Genomic DNA, 15,267 nt, shown 5'->3' on the forward strand with positions numbered 1-15,267 from the left:
AGAAGCGGCCCTGCGAGACTACCAGGATAGCAGAGTGGCAGCGGAAGCGGTGTCTGACGACCTGCAAGGTGGATTCATGAGAGCAGAGTTGCAGCGGAGGCAGGAGCCCATGAGAGACAACATGGAGAAATCAAGACGAGCAGGAGCAAGAGAGCAGAGTGGCAGTGGAAGCGGTGGTTCGATGATGATGGTTAGCAGTCCTACTGCACTGTCTGCTGAAAGCAGTATGGTGCTCGCATGGAAAAAAGGCGCGAAACGATTGTCTGCCGTTGCTTTCATGGAGGGAGGAGCGACTGACGACATGTACGCAAAACCACCTGCGATAATGTTTTTGCCCCATCAGGCATTGGGAGCTTAACCCAGAATTACAGTGGGCGGCGCAGAGTGCGGGAACTGTGGGATACCTACCCACAGTGCAACGCTCCGAAAGTTGACGCTAGCCTCGGTACTGTGGGCGCACTCCGCCGACTTAATGCGCACAGTAGGGACACAAACAATCAATTGTATAAAATCGCTTTTTAAAAATCGACTTCTGCAAATTCGACCTAATTTTGTAGTGTAGACATACCCTTAGGCTGGTGATTAGCATTTCACTGTGATTAGTATCAAATCTTTCTTGCCCTGCTGTCTACCACTTTTCTGTTGTGGTATCTTGTTTTTTTCCTCTGATCCGCTGCAAAACTGGGCACAAGGGATTCTGTTACCATGATTACTTATGTGCAATAAAACAAAGATGGTGATTAAAGAGAAGAAAGAACAGTTTTATTTCCCACTGGCAATGTGGTCTGGTAATTTGATCACAAGACTGGAAGCTAGAAACTGAGGTCTAATCCCAGCTCTGATGTTGACTTGCTGTGTTGTTTTGCATTGCTTGGCGGCATCATTTAAAACAGATTTTCTTCTATACTGCAAGATTGAGCCATATCATGGGACAACAATGTTCTATCAGGTTCCCCCAATACAGTAGCTACTATAAAATAGGTGGGCCCGGACTCCAGTTGCCTTAAACATCTCACTTCAATTTCCCCATCTGTAATATAGGTGCAATAATGCTAACCATATCATAGGGCTACTGTGAGGGTTATTTAATGCTTGTAGAGCACTCTGATGATGCAAACTACTACCTTATGTGATGCACTTAATATTCTGAAATTTATTACCATAAAGTTCTAAACTAGTTGTACTACAGGTGCCTGATTGTGATATCAGACATGTAAATCAGGGATAACTACATTGAATTCAGTGACATTGAAGTGGTGTTAAAATTAGTGTGCATAATATCAGAATTGGGGGGCCCCATGTGTCTTTTGTGTATACATAATTAATGACGTTCATACTCCTGGACTTAAAACTTTTCTTGAAAGTGCTGATGTCACCAAGAGATTAACGATTTACTTTACATTTGTTAAGCAGCCTGGGTATCAAGGAGTACAGTAACATCTTCCTTGTTTTTTTAAGGTAAAACTCCCTGACACATGCTGTAGAAGTGAAAGTTCCTTCAAAGAAGTGCTAATTCCCACAGATTTAAAATACCCCAGATTGGTGGAGATAAATGGAGTCCTTCCTATATTAAAGGGGGTGGTGGTGGTGAGAGTAAAGTATATAGAAATGAACAGCTCAACTGCTATATTAATGGTGTGCCATTCCTTAATTTAATTTATAGGCCTTATAATATGATCTTTTGTTTGCCAATTAGTAAAGTGGCAGTTTATTTTTATAATTCTCATTTCTTCCTAATGCTCGCTTTATTTTGGAATATGACACTTTGATTTATATATCAAATGAACTCTTTATAGTATGGGAACTAAACTTGCTGTAAACTTGCACAGCTCTGAAGCCTGTGCAGTTGCACAAATTTATACCAGAGTTTTAAAGCCCACTTTAGTGGACCAGTACTACCACTTGTCAGTTAAACAAACAGGAGACTGATACTCACTCATCCTGTTTTCTAGCTGCATTTTGAATTATGTATTACACCTTAAACAATAAAGTTCAGCTAGCACATGGCAAGTGTCCAGAGCTATGAAACTCATCTGATTTGATCACTATTATTGCTGCTGTAAGCAGCCTGAAACCTGTGTGAGTCAGTTTAGGATGCAGATTAACTTAAAATTCTGGAGAACAGATAACATCTCTCAAAGTTGTTTCAGACTAGCTCATAGTTAAAATGAACATAAATGTGCCTTAGGCTCTAGTACGGGGCAGGCAAACTTTTTGGCCTGAGGGCCACATCGGGTTTCTGAAATTGTATGGAGGGCTGGTTAGGGGAGGCTGTGCCTCCCCAAACAGCCAGGCATGGCCTGGCCCCTGCCCCCTATCCGACCCCCCTGCCCCTGCTTCTTGCTCCCTGACTGCCCCCTGCCGCCCCATCCAACCCCCCCCTCCTTCCTGACTGCCCCCTGGGACCCCTGCCCCCATTCAACCCCTCTGTTCCCTGCCCTCTGACCGCCCCGACTCCTATCTACATCCTTGCCCCCTGACCACCACCCCAAATTCCCCTGCCCTCTATCCAACCCCCTGCCCCTGCTCGGTGCCCTCTTACCTGGAGCACTGGTGTTGGCGGTGCTACAACCACCCCACCCAGAGCATCAGGACAGGCAGCTGTGCCGCCCGGCTGGAGCCAGCCACGACACGTACAGCACAGAGCACTGGATCAGGCTGCGGCTCTGCAACTGTGCTGCCTGGGAAGAGCTCACAGCCCTGCCGCCCAGAGCATTGCACTGGCAGCGCAGTGAACTGAGTCTGCGGGGGAGGGGGAACAACAGGCGAGGGGCTGGGGACTAGCCTCCCGGGCCAGGAGCACAGGGGCTGGGCAGGAGGGTCCCACGGGCGAGATGTGGCCCACGGGCCATAGTTTGCCCACCTCTGCTTTAGTATGTGCTTCATATATTTTGAGGTGAAGACTATAGAACACACTTGTAATAGTCTGCATCTATCATAGTTTCTTCCCACTGTATACCTGCAAGCTGCTGTCCAGTGGCCAAATTAGCTTCTGCAGCAGATAAGGTGTTTGCCTTGTCTTTGATGGCATAAGCGGACTGTGTATGGATAGAAATGGGAAGTGGTGGTTGGTTGTATATTAATCAGGGGGCTGCACTTTTTGTCAAAATTTCAGGAAAAAAGTCAAAGCAATAATGAAAACAACACTACAAATTGTAAATTCATCAATTGCAAAACATGTTTCCATATTTTTCTGGGAACAACTGCAGAACCAGGACTCTGAATATACCTATATATGTAAGTTTTTTGGGTACTTCATTTGCTCTTGGTTACAATACTTCTCTTTTATCTCTTGTATAAGCCTCATTGTTGGCCCAGCTTTTTTAGTCTCCTTGATCAGCAATACACACAGCCCCTGGTTTTAAGTTTAGGGCACCCTGCAGTGGTGTAGTTCTTGCCCCTTCCAGCCGTCTGCTTCAGACTATCAGTACTCTAAGGATGTGTCTGGTAGTGTTGGCTCTCTTGTTGATTGGGTAAGTTACACTTCAGGTGCAAGTGGCAAAGTGCATGTTCTGCTGCTGATTTGACATTAGTGGATAAATAAAATGAGTATGCTTTCCAGCATATCGTCCCCCTTGGCAAACCAGTGCAAGTGCCACCACTATAACAGCGACACATGCAATCTATGTGACCACCTAACTTGGCCCAGAGGCTGCTACGGAGTTGAACTCATTCACTCCAGGTGAATTTGGAACAGAATATTTCTTGTTGTTTAGTGGTGGGATGAGTTAGGTGCTCTGATAAATGGACTGAGTTCTAAGAGCAGATTTTTAAAGCTGTTGTGCTGGAAAGCACTCAGAGTTGATGTTGTAGGTCACAACTTCTGGCTGTAGTGAACGGACTCTGTTACTTCCAAACTATTACTCAGGGCTTGTGTACACTGGCACTTTACAGCACTGCAACTTTCTCGCTCAGGGCGCAGCAAGTTTCAGCGCTGTAAAGCTCCAGTGTAGACCGTGCACCAGCACTGGGAGCTGCGCTCCCCAGCACTGGGAGCTATGACCCTCATGGAGGTGGTGGTGGGGTTTTTTTGGTTTTTTTTTAGAGCGCTGGAAGAGCTCTCTCCCAGTGCTCTGCTGCGACTACAAGAGCCACGTTAAAGCGCTGCCGCTGTAGACTACCCTAATGTTGCCAGTGTAGACTCGCCCTAACAAAGAACTGAGATAACCACATGCTTCTGCCTGCACCACAACATGCTGGAGCCTGCTGGATCCCATTGCTGGAGGCAGAAGAAAGATGTAAAAGATGTGTGAATTGATTCCTCTGCAATGAGAGGAGAGTTTGTTTTCCTCTTCCCTCCTTCAGCATTGGAAGATTTGCTGGGCGGTAAGCAGAGTGGAGCCTTTATTGAAGGCAATGGAACTGTACCTATTTAGGTAGGATGGCAAAGAATACTTCAGACAGCAGGTAAACTTGTTCTTAAATAATTAAACTTGTTCTTTCTAAATAATTAATTAAATTTCAAGACGATAAGACTAATCATTTAGATTTTAGGGCACTTAAGAGCTGACCTTGAAACAAAGTGCTGCTCAATCTTAACTGTATCAGAGCTGCAAATACAGTACAAGTTGAGTACAAACCCAGCAGATGCACAAAGCTGAGGTAAACACGCATCTTCCCAAATAACTTCTAGAAAAGGGGGGTCCTTAATCCTCTGTCTAGATGTGAAAGGGGTAAAACATTGTCTCCTCTCTAAAAGTTCTGCCTCTCTAAAAAATGGACACAGAGGTGAAGGCTAATAATGTACTCAGGCTCCACAAGCCCATCACAAACTAACTTCTGCACAAATCAAACATTGGGTGGATTTTCCACCTAAACAAATAACCACCCACCCAGCCAGCCACTGTGCTTCTCTCTCATGATCTAGACTGTTTTGTGAATGTCTGCCCTGTGATAGCTTTAGGTGATTTAAATAGGACTTCAGGCTGTAATTTACTTGCATGGCTGATCAAACTAATTGTATGCAATTATTGTGTTCCTGCTAATTTCGTTACCAGTGGATGGATAATGTGCAGCTATGTTGTAGCTCATTGAATGTGCTTTTCATTCCATATGTATTTCAATCATCCTATCTAGCTACATCAACACACTGGCTTACAGTTGATTGCTTTGCTATAGCTGATGGTTTTTATTATAGCTTTTACTCCATGGAGCACTCACTGCCTCTTAACTTTAATTGTTGGCCTAGGTGTTTAGCATTTATTTTGAATAGCAATTCAAATCCCAGCTCTCTCTCTAGTAACTTTCCTCACCTCTTTGCTCTTGCCTCTTTCAGTAGTAGTAGGCTGCATTAATATCTTAATGACAACCTATCATGCTTGACGTGTGCTTGTTAATTGTTGAACATTACACCACAGATCGTATGATTTGACGTTCTTGGTATCAAGGTCACCACCACAGTTTGATTTGTTCTTTCTAAATAGTCCAACATATATAGCTCTTCTGTTATCAGCCATTATGGTTTATTTGAGCTTTTTGTTTCCTCTGCCATTTTGATATTTTCTTCCACACCTTCTTTATGTATGCATAGAACAGTCGTCCGTCCCCTCCCCCCCCCATCCTCCCGTCCCCTTAGTTTGCTGTTTGGTCACTGTTTTTTCAAACAGGTTCCTATTCTTTAAACACACTCTTTCTTTGAATCTTTTCACTAGTCTCCTACTGAGAAAACATCTCTTATCCACAGTATAGGGCCCCTTTAGACATATGTAATACTTCAAAAATTGCTCAGCTCTATGACTGGACTGTCATCTGATCACTTGCTGAATTTTGTTTGTATTATTTCTGTTTGTCGTAAGTACTCTGAGGTCTGTTTCTGCAGTCTGCTCAGTGTTGTATAGATTATAAGCACTTAATGGCCTTGATCCCTCACTCAGATCCATGAGAACACTCCCTTCCCTATGCCAATGTGGAATCTCACTCAAGTCAATGAGACTTGGTGACCCAAAAGGGTTCATACGCATACAGTGGTGTTCACACACACATCTGACTTTGCGGAGCTGATTGCAATTTGAGGCCAAAAAAGATCACGTCCAGTGAATCATGTGCTTTTGGTTGTTCCACTTCTGATTTGGTCCATAGTCTTACATCAGACATGTTACATCCATTTTTAGTAGTAAACACTTGAGTCTGTCCTCTAATTCATCTAAATTCAATAGCAGTCCATTGGTATTGTCTGTCACTATCAATATATTTCCTTGGGCATTGCAGGGCTTAGATAATATTCATGTTAACTACAAAGAGGCATGTATGACTAAGACATTTTGTTTAATATATATTCACTATATTATAGTATCCTATTATAGTAGGATGGTCCTACTAAATGTCAGATGCTGTCTCTTATAAACCTTATTTGGCCAATTCAGTTCATATTTGAAGATTAAGTTTCAGCCAAATAATTGTGTGGCATAACTATTGGAAAATTCACATTACATTTAAACAACCTAGTTAAATAAGCAAAGCCTAGCTTCTACTATGGATCTCCAGATGTCACAAGTTGGCTCGTGTGTGTGTGTATGGGGGTTCATGAGAAACAATTCCTTTTCTCCACTGAAAGTCCCCAGATTGTCTTCTTTGTGACTTCCCATTAGAAAATCTAGAGAACAGTATTCCTATGTGACAGGTTAAACAACTTCTGCTTAACCTCAAGCAAAGGTGCTGAAACAATTTTTATAGTGGGGTGCTGAGGGACATTGAACCAAACTGTAAACCCTGTATATGAAACCAGTTCAAGCCAGGGGGTGTGGCAGGACCTCTAGTTCCAGCACCTATGATCTCAAGAGTAGAGAGTCTCTGCTTTAATCTTCCCCAAGTGTTAGGTTGAAGGTCACATGCAAGTAGCAAAGACTCAGCCATCCATTTAAAGATTTACTCCCCACGAAAACCGCTATATTATTATACTACAAATGGTCAACTTTACTAGGAAAAAAAAAATCTTGTTGTTTTTTAAATTCAGAATGGTCAGAGCCATCCCATCCATGAGACGGACCAGGGCAACTGCCCCGGGCCCTGTGCTTTGGAATGTGGGGTCCAGGATGGCCTGGGGAGCTAGCGGGGGGCCTGGCACTGGCAGCAGCGAGTGACCTGGCCCCAGCCTGCCCTGCCCAGCTGGCTCCCGGTGTCGCTCGGGGGAGGCGGTGGAAGCCAGAAAGGGGGTGGGAAAGGGCCTATGCCAGAGGGGTGGAGTTGTCCTGGGCCGTGCACCCTCCGCCCTCCGGGATGGCCCTGAGAATGGTGAAATAGGTTTATCTACCTTGACCCTTCTGAACAAAAGAATTGCTTTGTTTAAAGCCTATATTTTGCAAGCACTTAGTCTTAATGTGTATGTGTAATGATGAATTGCAACAATCCATATATCATAGTTCCTACAGAGTTATATTCAGTGCTTAATTTTGTGTCAGGGCTTGCCAGGGATGAGCCCAGGCATCTCTAGATTTGGCAGTTCATAGCCCTGGCACCTCTGGGCTTGCTGCATCAGTTATGAAAGTAAAAAAATTGCTTGTGCCCTGGCACCTAGTTGCTTGAGCACCTCTTTTATTACAAATTAAGCACTGTAATGTTTGTAACAAACCTGTGATGAAGTCTTTGGGACAGTTGTTACAGCAGTGCAAATTTTGAACTAACTCCATTGTCTCAAATGCAGTTAAAGACTCTAGAGGTAGACAAAAACAGATTCTGATTTCATTTACACTGGTGTAAATTCAAAGAAACTCCATTGACTTTACATTTTCATCTGTATGAATGGGATCAGAATCTGTATTTGTCTACCTCTAGAGGCTATCATCTTTTGTTTGACATCTTGGTGTAAGTATACTTCAGAGGCTAGGTAGTGGGGGGGGTTGCCCCACTCCAAGGTAAAAGGGATTAAGCCCAGCTGAAGGAGGCTGGTGAGGTAGTTGGCCCCAGGTGTGGCTGGCTTAATCAGGCCACAGCTGGCCTGGATAAAAGGGCTATGGGGCCAGGAGAGAGTGGAGTCTTTCTCCAGCCTTGGAGAGAGAAGGACCTTGCTGTCTGGGAGCCCTAGCCCTAGCCCTAGCCCTAGCCCTAGCCCTAGCCCTAGCCCTAGCCCTAGCCCTAGCCCTAGCCCTAGCCAGGTTGCAGGCCTCCTTAAAGGCCCAAGGCAGGTACTGGGGCTAAAGAGGTGTAGCCCAGGAATAGGCAGAGGCAGCTGGTCCAACCCCCTTGCCAGTGATGAGTGGCCATTACAAACTACAGTTTGCCGCAGTGAAAGGGGGCTAGAGGATGACTGGCAGTAGCCACTGAGGCAAGGTGGGGGTTCCCCTGGGAGGGGAGACCCATAGTGTGGGGGGGTACTGTGCAGCAGAACCTTGAGGTAAAGGGGCATTGGGGTCCAGGAAGGAAACGGGGCCTGTGGCAGGTGAGACACTGGCCAGCAGAGGGTGTTCCGGAGCTGGAGTTGAGCTAATTCCCAAGATGACCAGCAGGAGGCACCACACCGGTGAGTCAGCTATCTGCTACAGGCTAATTAAGTCACTAAATGGGCTAGTGGTTCTGCAACTGGGCCTCATGAAAAGGTGTCTTTTGGCCTAGATTATAAACTTATTTTTGAGTTAATGCCTGTAATGCTTACTGAACTGATCAATCTTTAGCTGCTTCTCCTTTAAGTAGTAATGCTACAATGTTTGTTCAAACAAAGCTGACACTTGCAAGATACCACATAGCTTCTGTTGCAAAAATATACCATCAATAACCTCTATAAATTGCTAGACTTGAATTCTTGAAATTTTGTATGTGTAAATTGATCTCTTCCTAATCAAAACTTATAGTCTTTCTAGGAGTCAATATTTCAAACATGGATAACATGGAAGGATCATGTCAATAGCACACATTTGATATAAAACGTTTTTGAGGCAAGCTGTGAACCTGATAGGAACGTAACTCTTGTAAATATGTTTTCAAACGGCATAAATACATAAGGGAGGGAAATCTATTATTGCCTGACTGGAAAAGCTAATCTTTGCCCATGTTTCCAGGGCAACAGAAATAAGGAAGTAGCAATTTGCTACATTAAAATGTGGGTTTAAGAAAATTCATGGGGGGGAAAACTGCTCTGGCAAAGAAAAGAGAGATGCTGAATATTTTAAATACTATTAGAGCTACCCATGTGAAAAACTACTATTTAGCACAGGGGTTCTCAAACTGGGGGTTCAGGACCCCTCAGGGGGTCATGAGGTTATTACATGGGGCGGGTCATGAGCTGTCAGCTTCCACCCCAAACCCTGCTTTGCCTTCAACGTTTATAATGGTGTTATACATTAAAAACACTTTTTTATATATTTAAGGGGGAGTTTCACTCAGAGGCTTGCTGTATGAAAGGGGTTCCCAGCACAAAAGTCTGAGAACCCCTCACTTAGCGTATATTCAATGTGTCTCAGGTGGCACGTGACCAGGATTCATTACCAAATTTGGTCCGCTGGTTTGATCCTTAGCTTCCCCAGCCCAGGCTAGGTACCAACAGGGAATGCAATGTGAACGCTGATCCATGCCCCCCAAGAACTACTCATTGTGAGCAAACTAAAGCTCATAATGTATTAGTTCTATCAATTGAGTTTATAATTTATTGAGTTTTTAACTTATTGGAAGGCCTACCAAAAAAACCCATACATGTTTGCTTGCTTGTTACCTGTATTGTTAATATATTGTGGGACTAAATTAGAGTAGACCTCATTGTAAAGCTAGGGAAACAGATTTGTTTTCATTAAACTATAGTTTAAATCTTCAACTTCTAAAAGTGTCAGAAAAGTTACTGATGCATAGCAGTGCAAAAAGGCACTAATCAATATTGTGTGACCCATTGTTCTGTGACAAATACAGAATCTATCCAACTCTACAGATATGCACAGAATCTATCCAACTCTTTTTGTACACTGCTAATCTCCAAAATACATAACAATGTATTGTGATGTTGCACTCCATATGATTCTATGAAAATATGCTAATGAGTGTGAATATAATGTAACTGAAATATGCTTCATGCAAAAGGTCTCTTGTAAGGTATCATTACAAAGCTTATAATCTGAGTGTGGTCATCCAATTTGTATAAATGTATCATTCTTGTATCTGAAAGTAGAAATATGAAATATAACTCTGAGGTCCTATTGTAATTATGTAAAGTGTGGGCCATTTATGGTGGCTTGGAATCTTGATGGCTCCCATTAAGTAGGACAATTGGTGGTAAATGGCTGTTTACTTGCAAGCCTTCCTGTGAGTCAGGCCAGGAAGAATGAAGGCGACCATGTCGCCTGGTACTGGAATCCATCATAAACCTGGCGCTTTCCTATTTAGAAGGCGCAATGGGGACCCAGAGAGACAAAAGATTCCCACTTTGTGCCAAAGCTATATAAGGGGGCGGAACAGAACAAAGGGGCTGCAGTCATGAGAAATCCCCTAGCTACCACCTGAGCTGGAACAAGGACTGTACCAGGGGAAAGGATTGGGCCCAGACTAGGAAGGAGTCCAGTCTGTGAAAGAAGCTTATTGGAACATCTCTGAGGGTGAGATTTTTATCTGTAATCGGTTTCTTAATGTATTAGGCTTAGACTTGCATGTTTTTGTTTTGCTTGTTAATTTACTTTGTTCTGTCTGTTACTACTTGAAACCACTTAAATCCTACTTTTTATATTTAATATCCCTTTTGCTTATAAACTAACTCCAAGTAAGTAATTCCTGGGGGAGCAAACAGCTGTGCATGTCCCTCTATCAGTGTTGTAGAGGGAGGACAATTTATGAGTTTACCCTGTATAAGCTTTATACAGAGTAAAATGGATTGATTTGGGGTTTGGATCCCATTGGGAGCTGGGTGCTGGAGACAGGAGCACTTCTTAAGCTGTTTTCAGTTAAGTCTGCCGCTTTGGGGGATGTGGTTCAGACCTGTGTCTGTGTTTGCAGCAGACTGGTAAGTCTGGCTTAACAAGGCAGGGTTCTGAAATACCAAGCTGGCAGGGAAAATGGGCTCGGAGGTAGTCTCAGCACATCAGGTGGCAGTCCAAAGGGGGTCTCTGTGACTGAACCCATCACGTGTGTGTTATGTTTTCCTTGTACTATAATCTGCCATGTGCCTTTAAACTTAATTTAGTTCATTTTCTTCTCAAATATTTCCATACAGTTTCTCTTTCTATTTAATAAGAGAAATTGAGGCTGAAAGATATGGGTTTAATACTTATGAAGAATATAATACCACCCACCCACCCTGTTTATAGAATAAGTACAAGACAGGCAATAGCAAGTCAAGTTTCCCCGCAATATCCTGCTAATGTACATCAATGTCATAAAGAGATGCAAACCTAAATAACAAACAAAATCCAAGACCAACATTGGTTCCCTCTTGCAGGCTGGCTTTCAGTTGAGATTGCCATTAACGATATCAAATGTATATATTGTCTTTATCAGACAATATATCTACCAAGGACTAGATTGAAAGCACTGGCTCACTTCACCATGAGTGTACATTTAAGGGAAGGTAAGAGCAACTTCTAATCTGGGGCAACATAGGTATCTCTTAGCTCCCTCTTAGAAGGGAGGGAGCAGTCTGAGGCTGCTGCTTAGTGTAACTCAACCCCTTCCCTTTGCATGTTGCATTTTTACTGATTAGCTGGACAGGGAGGAGACAGCATCAGGAGCCTCCTGTCACTAAGGACTGCTCTGTACACCCTGCTGAGCAGCTAGAGGCTGCTGTCTAGAGCCACAGCCGCCTTTCCTGCCACGGGGGAAGCCTAATCAGTCAAGGGCTAAATCTCCACCAGAGGACACAATGATCCCTGCCTCCTACCCAGCAGTGGCTCAGGCTCCCCTTCACTGTGTCCTCCCTCTGCGCCAATGAAGGCGGCTCAAGTATGGGGTGGGAGTTGGAGCTGGTAAAGGGATCCAAGGTTGGGGCAGACCTTGTATGCTGCAAGATGGGGACCTGGGGAAGTCTGAGGGAAAACAGACCACAGTGGAGGCCTTGGGGTAGGGTGGTGGATGAGACACCAGTTCAGGGAGTTCTTCAGCAGAGGGATTGTGCTCAGGGAAGAAGGGTCAGTGAGCCATTGGGAGGAGAGAATAAGAAGTGTGTGTTAGAGGAAGGAGGTGTCTGGGAACTATAAAGGAGGGAATGTTTGGGGCTAATTATACTTTTGTGGAGCAGGGAGGCTTGCAGCACTGAACTGTATTTCCTCACTGCCCCAACTTTGCTGGTACTTTTAATCTGCTGCACTTTACACAGGCCACCACCCAACCTGTACAAGCTAAATTGTCACTATTAATTTGTGTTTGAACAGCCATCTTGCAGGAGACCGCTTTTCTTCTAGAATGGCCTATTAATTTTTTTTTTTCTTTACCCTCATCTGGAAATAGTAACTTTCATGTTTTCAGTCTCTTGTTTCTTTCACTCATTTTCAGATCAGACATTTAAAACCTTTTACACATGGATGGTAACTTTAGAAAATTCCCACCAGGTCTGCCACCAATTCTGTATGTATAACTGTCAAAGTGGTGAAAATGCCAGAAGACACAATAGGCTTGTCTTTCCCTCTTTTTTGACACTGAGTGTAATAAAATGTCTAGGCTTTTTCCTTTGGCCACTATAACTCTTCAAAACTGAGGCATGTTAAGGACCTAGATCTATAGATCTCAACCAGGAATACATGTACCCCTGGGGTACGCAGAGGTCTTCCAGGTCATACATCAACTCATCTGGATATTTGCGTAGTTTTGCAACAGGCTACATAAAAAGCACTAAGGACATGGGTGGTGGGTGAACAAGCTGTGTGTGTGTGTGGGGGGGGCAGCTAGCCCTCTCCCCATCTGTCTGAGGCCCTGCCTTCAGGGAGGCTAGCCCTTCTGCCCCCTCTCCAGAGACCATAGCACATGGCTGCAGAGCGCCCTGAGCACCAGGTTGGTGGGGCAGCCCCAGCCTGCCTGCCCCAGCCTCTCGGTCATGGAAGAGCACTGGGAAGGGGTCTGGAAGCAGGTAGGAGGGGGTCTGGGGCAGAGTGTGGGCAGGGCTATGCCAGGCTGTTTGGGGAGGCACAGCCTTCCCCAGCCTATGCTACCCACCACCCATGACTAGTGAAGTTTGTCTGTGTGAAATCTTGGATTGTACTATAACTTGTTTATACTACTCTATATACCATACACTGAAATTTTTATATTCCAATTTAAAAATTTATATTCCAGTTGATTTATTTCATAATTTTATGGTAAAAATGAGAACATAAGCAATTTTTCAGTAATAGTGTGCTCTGACACTTTTGTGTGTTTGTCTGATTTTTGTAAGCAAGTAGTTTTTTAAGTGAGGTGAAACTTGGAGGTATGCAAGACAAATCGGACTCTTGAAAGGGATACAGTAACCTGGAAAGGTTGAGAGCCACTGACTGCATGGGGCTGAAGCACAGGGCCTGATGACCTGCCACCTGGCGCTGCTTCCTACCTGCTAATGATAGCTCTGGCTTTCATAAGCAGAAAAATAATTTTTGAGGCACAGGTGGGCTGTGGAATTTTTTAGCATGGGCTCAGAAAGAAAAAGGTGGAGAACACCTGAGCTAGATGATCTTATTGTACTTGGTGGCGAAAAGGAAGATTTTTGGGGGGAGCGGGGCAGCCAATGTAAACATCTTTTAGGTGTTGAAACAAGTTGCCATTTGATTCAAGTTACTGTCTTTTTGATTTTCGTCTTGAAATTTTTATTAAGTTTTGGTCATGACATTTTCTTGTGAAATCTTTTTGGCAAAATCTCTCTCTTCAGTGTGACAATGTCAGCTTTCTTAGTGACTGATTTAGACCACACTGGCTTGCAGGCTGTCATACTGAGAGCTTTGCATTTTTCTCTGGATCTTAAATTTCACAAACTGGATTGAGTTCAGATGAAGATACCCAACCAATCCCCAAAAATGTAAAAGGATTGATGATATAGTAAAGAATCTCTCACCTCCTTAAATCTAGCTATGTCATTTAACAGCAATAATTATTGTCTGAGTATTGTTTGGAGACCTGTGTGAAATAAGCTAGGGCTCTCAGTCCACTTCCTGATCTTCTCTCAATGTTCCAAAAAAGGCTCTTTTACAATCAACGCTCTATTTAATATTCTCAGATTATCAGCATTGAAGAACTGAATGAGCAAGGAGACTGAATTGCTCTCTTACCCTTAAAACTGGATAAGGTTTGAGGCATGTTAGCAGGGCAGTGTGGGAAAGCTTGTATTGTTTCTAAACATGCTATTCCTCTCTAGATAATTAGAGGAATTCAGTCTACATGGTAAGTCTGGCCCCTTTCATAAACACCCCTTAATGTATATTTAATCTCAGCAGGAATGATTATAGGTGGTGATATGTTGGGATTTAAGTCCTAATAGAATAGGATCTACAGCTGGATGACAGTTACTGTTGGTGCCTGTAGACTTTAAAGCATTGACTTTGTGATGTGTCTGAAAACGGGTGGCATTCTTTCTATGGCTCATGGTTCATAAAGCAGAATAATGGAGTGTTTAATGTGCTGGCTTTTATTATTGACCTTAGAGAGTTGCACTTGGTAAGATATCTGTAAAGAACTAGGAAATATTTGTACTACTTATGAATACTGTGCATGCCTCTGTGTGTTTGGGTTATTTTTATGGAGTTAGATCAAATGGGTTTGTTAGGGCAGTGGTTTTCAAACTTTTTTTTTTGGCAACCCAGTTGAAGAAAATTGATGCCCATGACCCAAGGGGCTGTGGGAGGGGCTCAGGGCTAGGGTGCAGGGGTGAGGGCTGCAGGGTGGGGAGAGGAATGAGGGGTTCAGGGTATGGGAGGGACCTCTGTGTTGGGGCAGGGGTGAAGGAAGGGACTCTGGGGGGACTCAGGGCTGGGGCAGGGGGTTGGGGTGCAGGAGGGGGTCAGGGCTCTGGGCTGGGGGTGCAGGCTCTGGGGTTGGGCTGGGGATTAGGGGTTTGGGGTGAAGGAAGGAGTTCCAAGTTTTGGGAGGGCTCAGGGCTGGGGCAGGGGATTGGAGCGCAGGGTTGGGGCACGGGCTTACCTCTGGTCAGTGGTGCAGTTACGGTGCAGAGGCAAGCTTCCCACCTGTCCTGGCACTGTGGACCATGCTGAGCCACAGAAGCTGCCAGCAGCAGGTCCGGCTCCTAGGCAGAGGCGTGCAAGTGGCTCTGTGTAGCTCTCACCTGTAAGCACTGCCCTCCCCCCCCCCAGTTCCCATTGGTTGGGAACCAGCCAATGAGAGTGCAGAGCCGGTGTTCAGGGCTGGGGCAGCACACAGAGCCCTGTGGTCCTCCCGCCTAGG

Source organism: Chelonia mydas, chromosome 8, assembly GCF_015237465.2.
Source record: "Chelonia mydas isolate rCheMyd1 chromosome 8, rCheMyd1.pri.v2, whole genome shotgun sequence".
In the NCBI taxonomy this organism is placed as follows: domain Eukaryota; kingdom Metazoa; phylum Chordata; order Testudines; family Cheloniidae; genus Chelonia; species Chelonia mydas.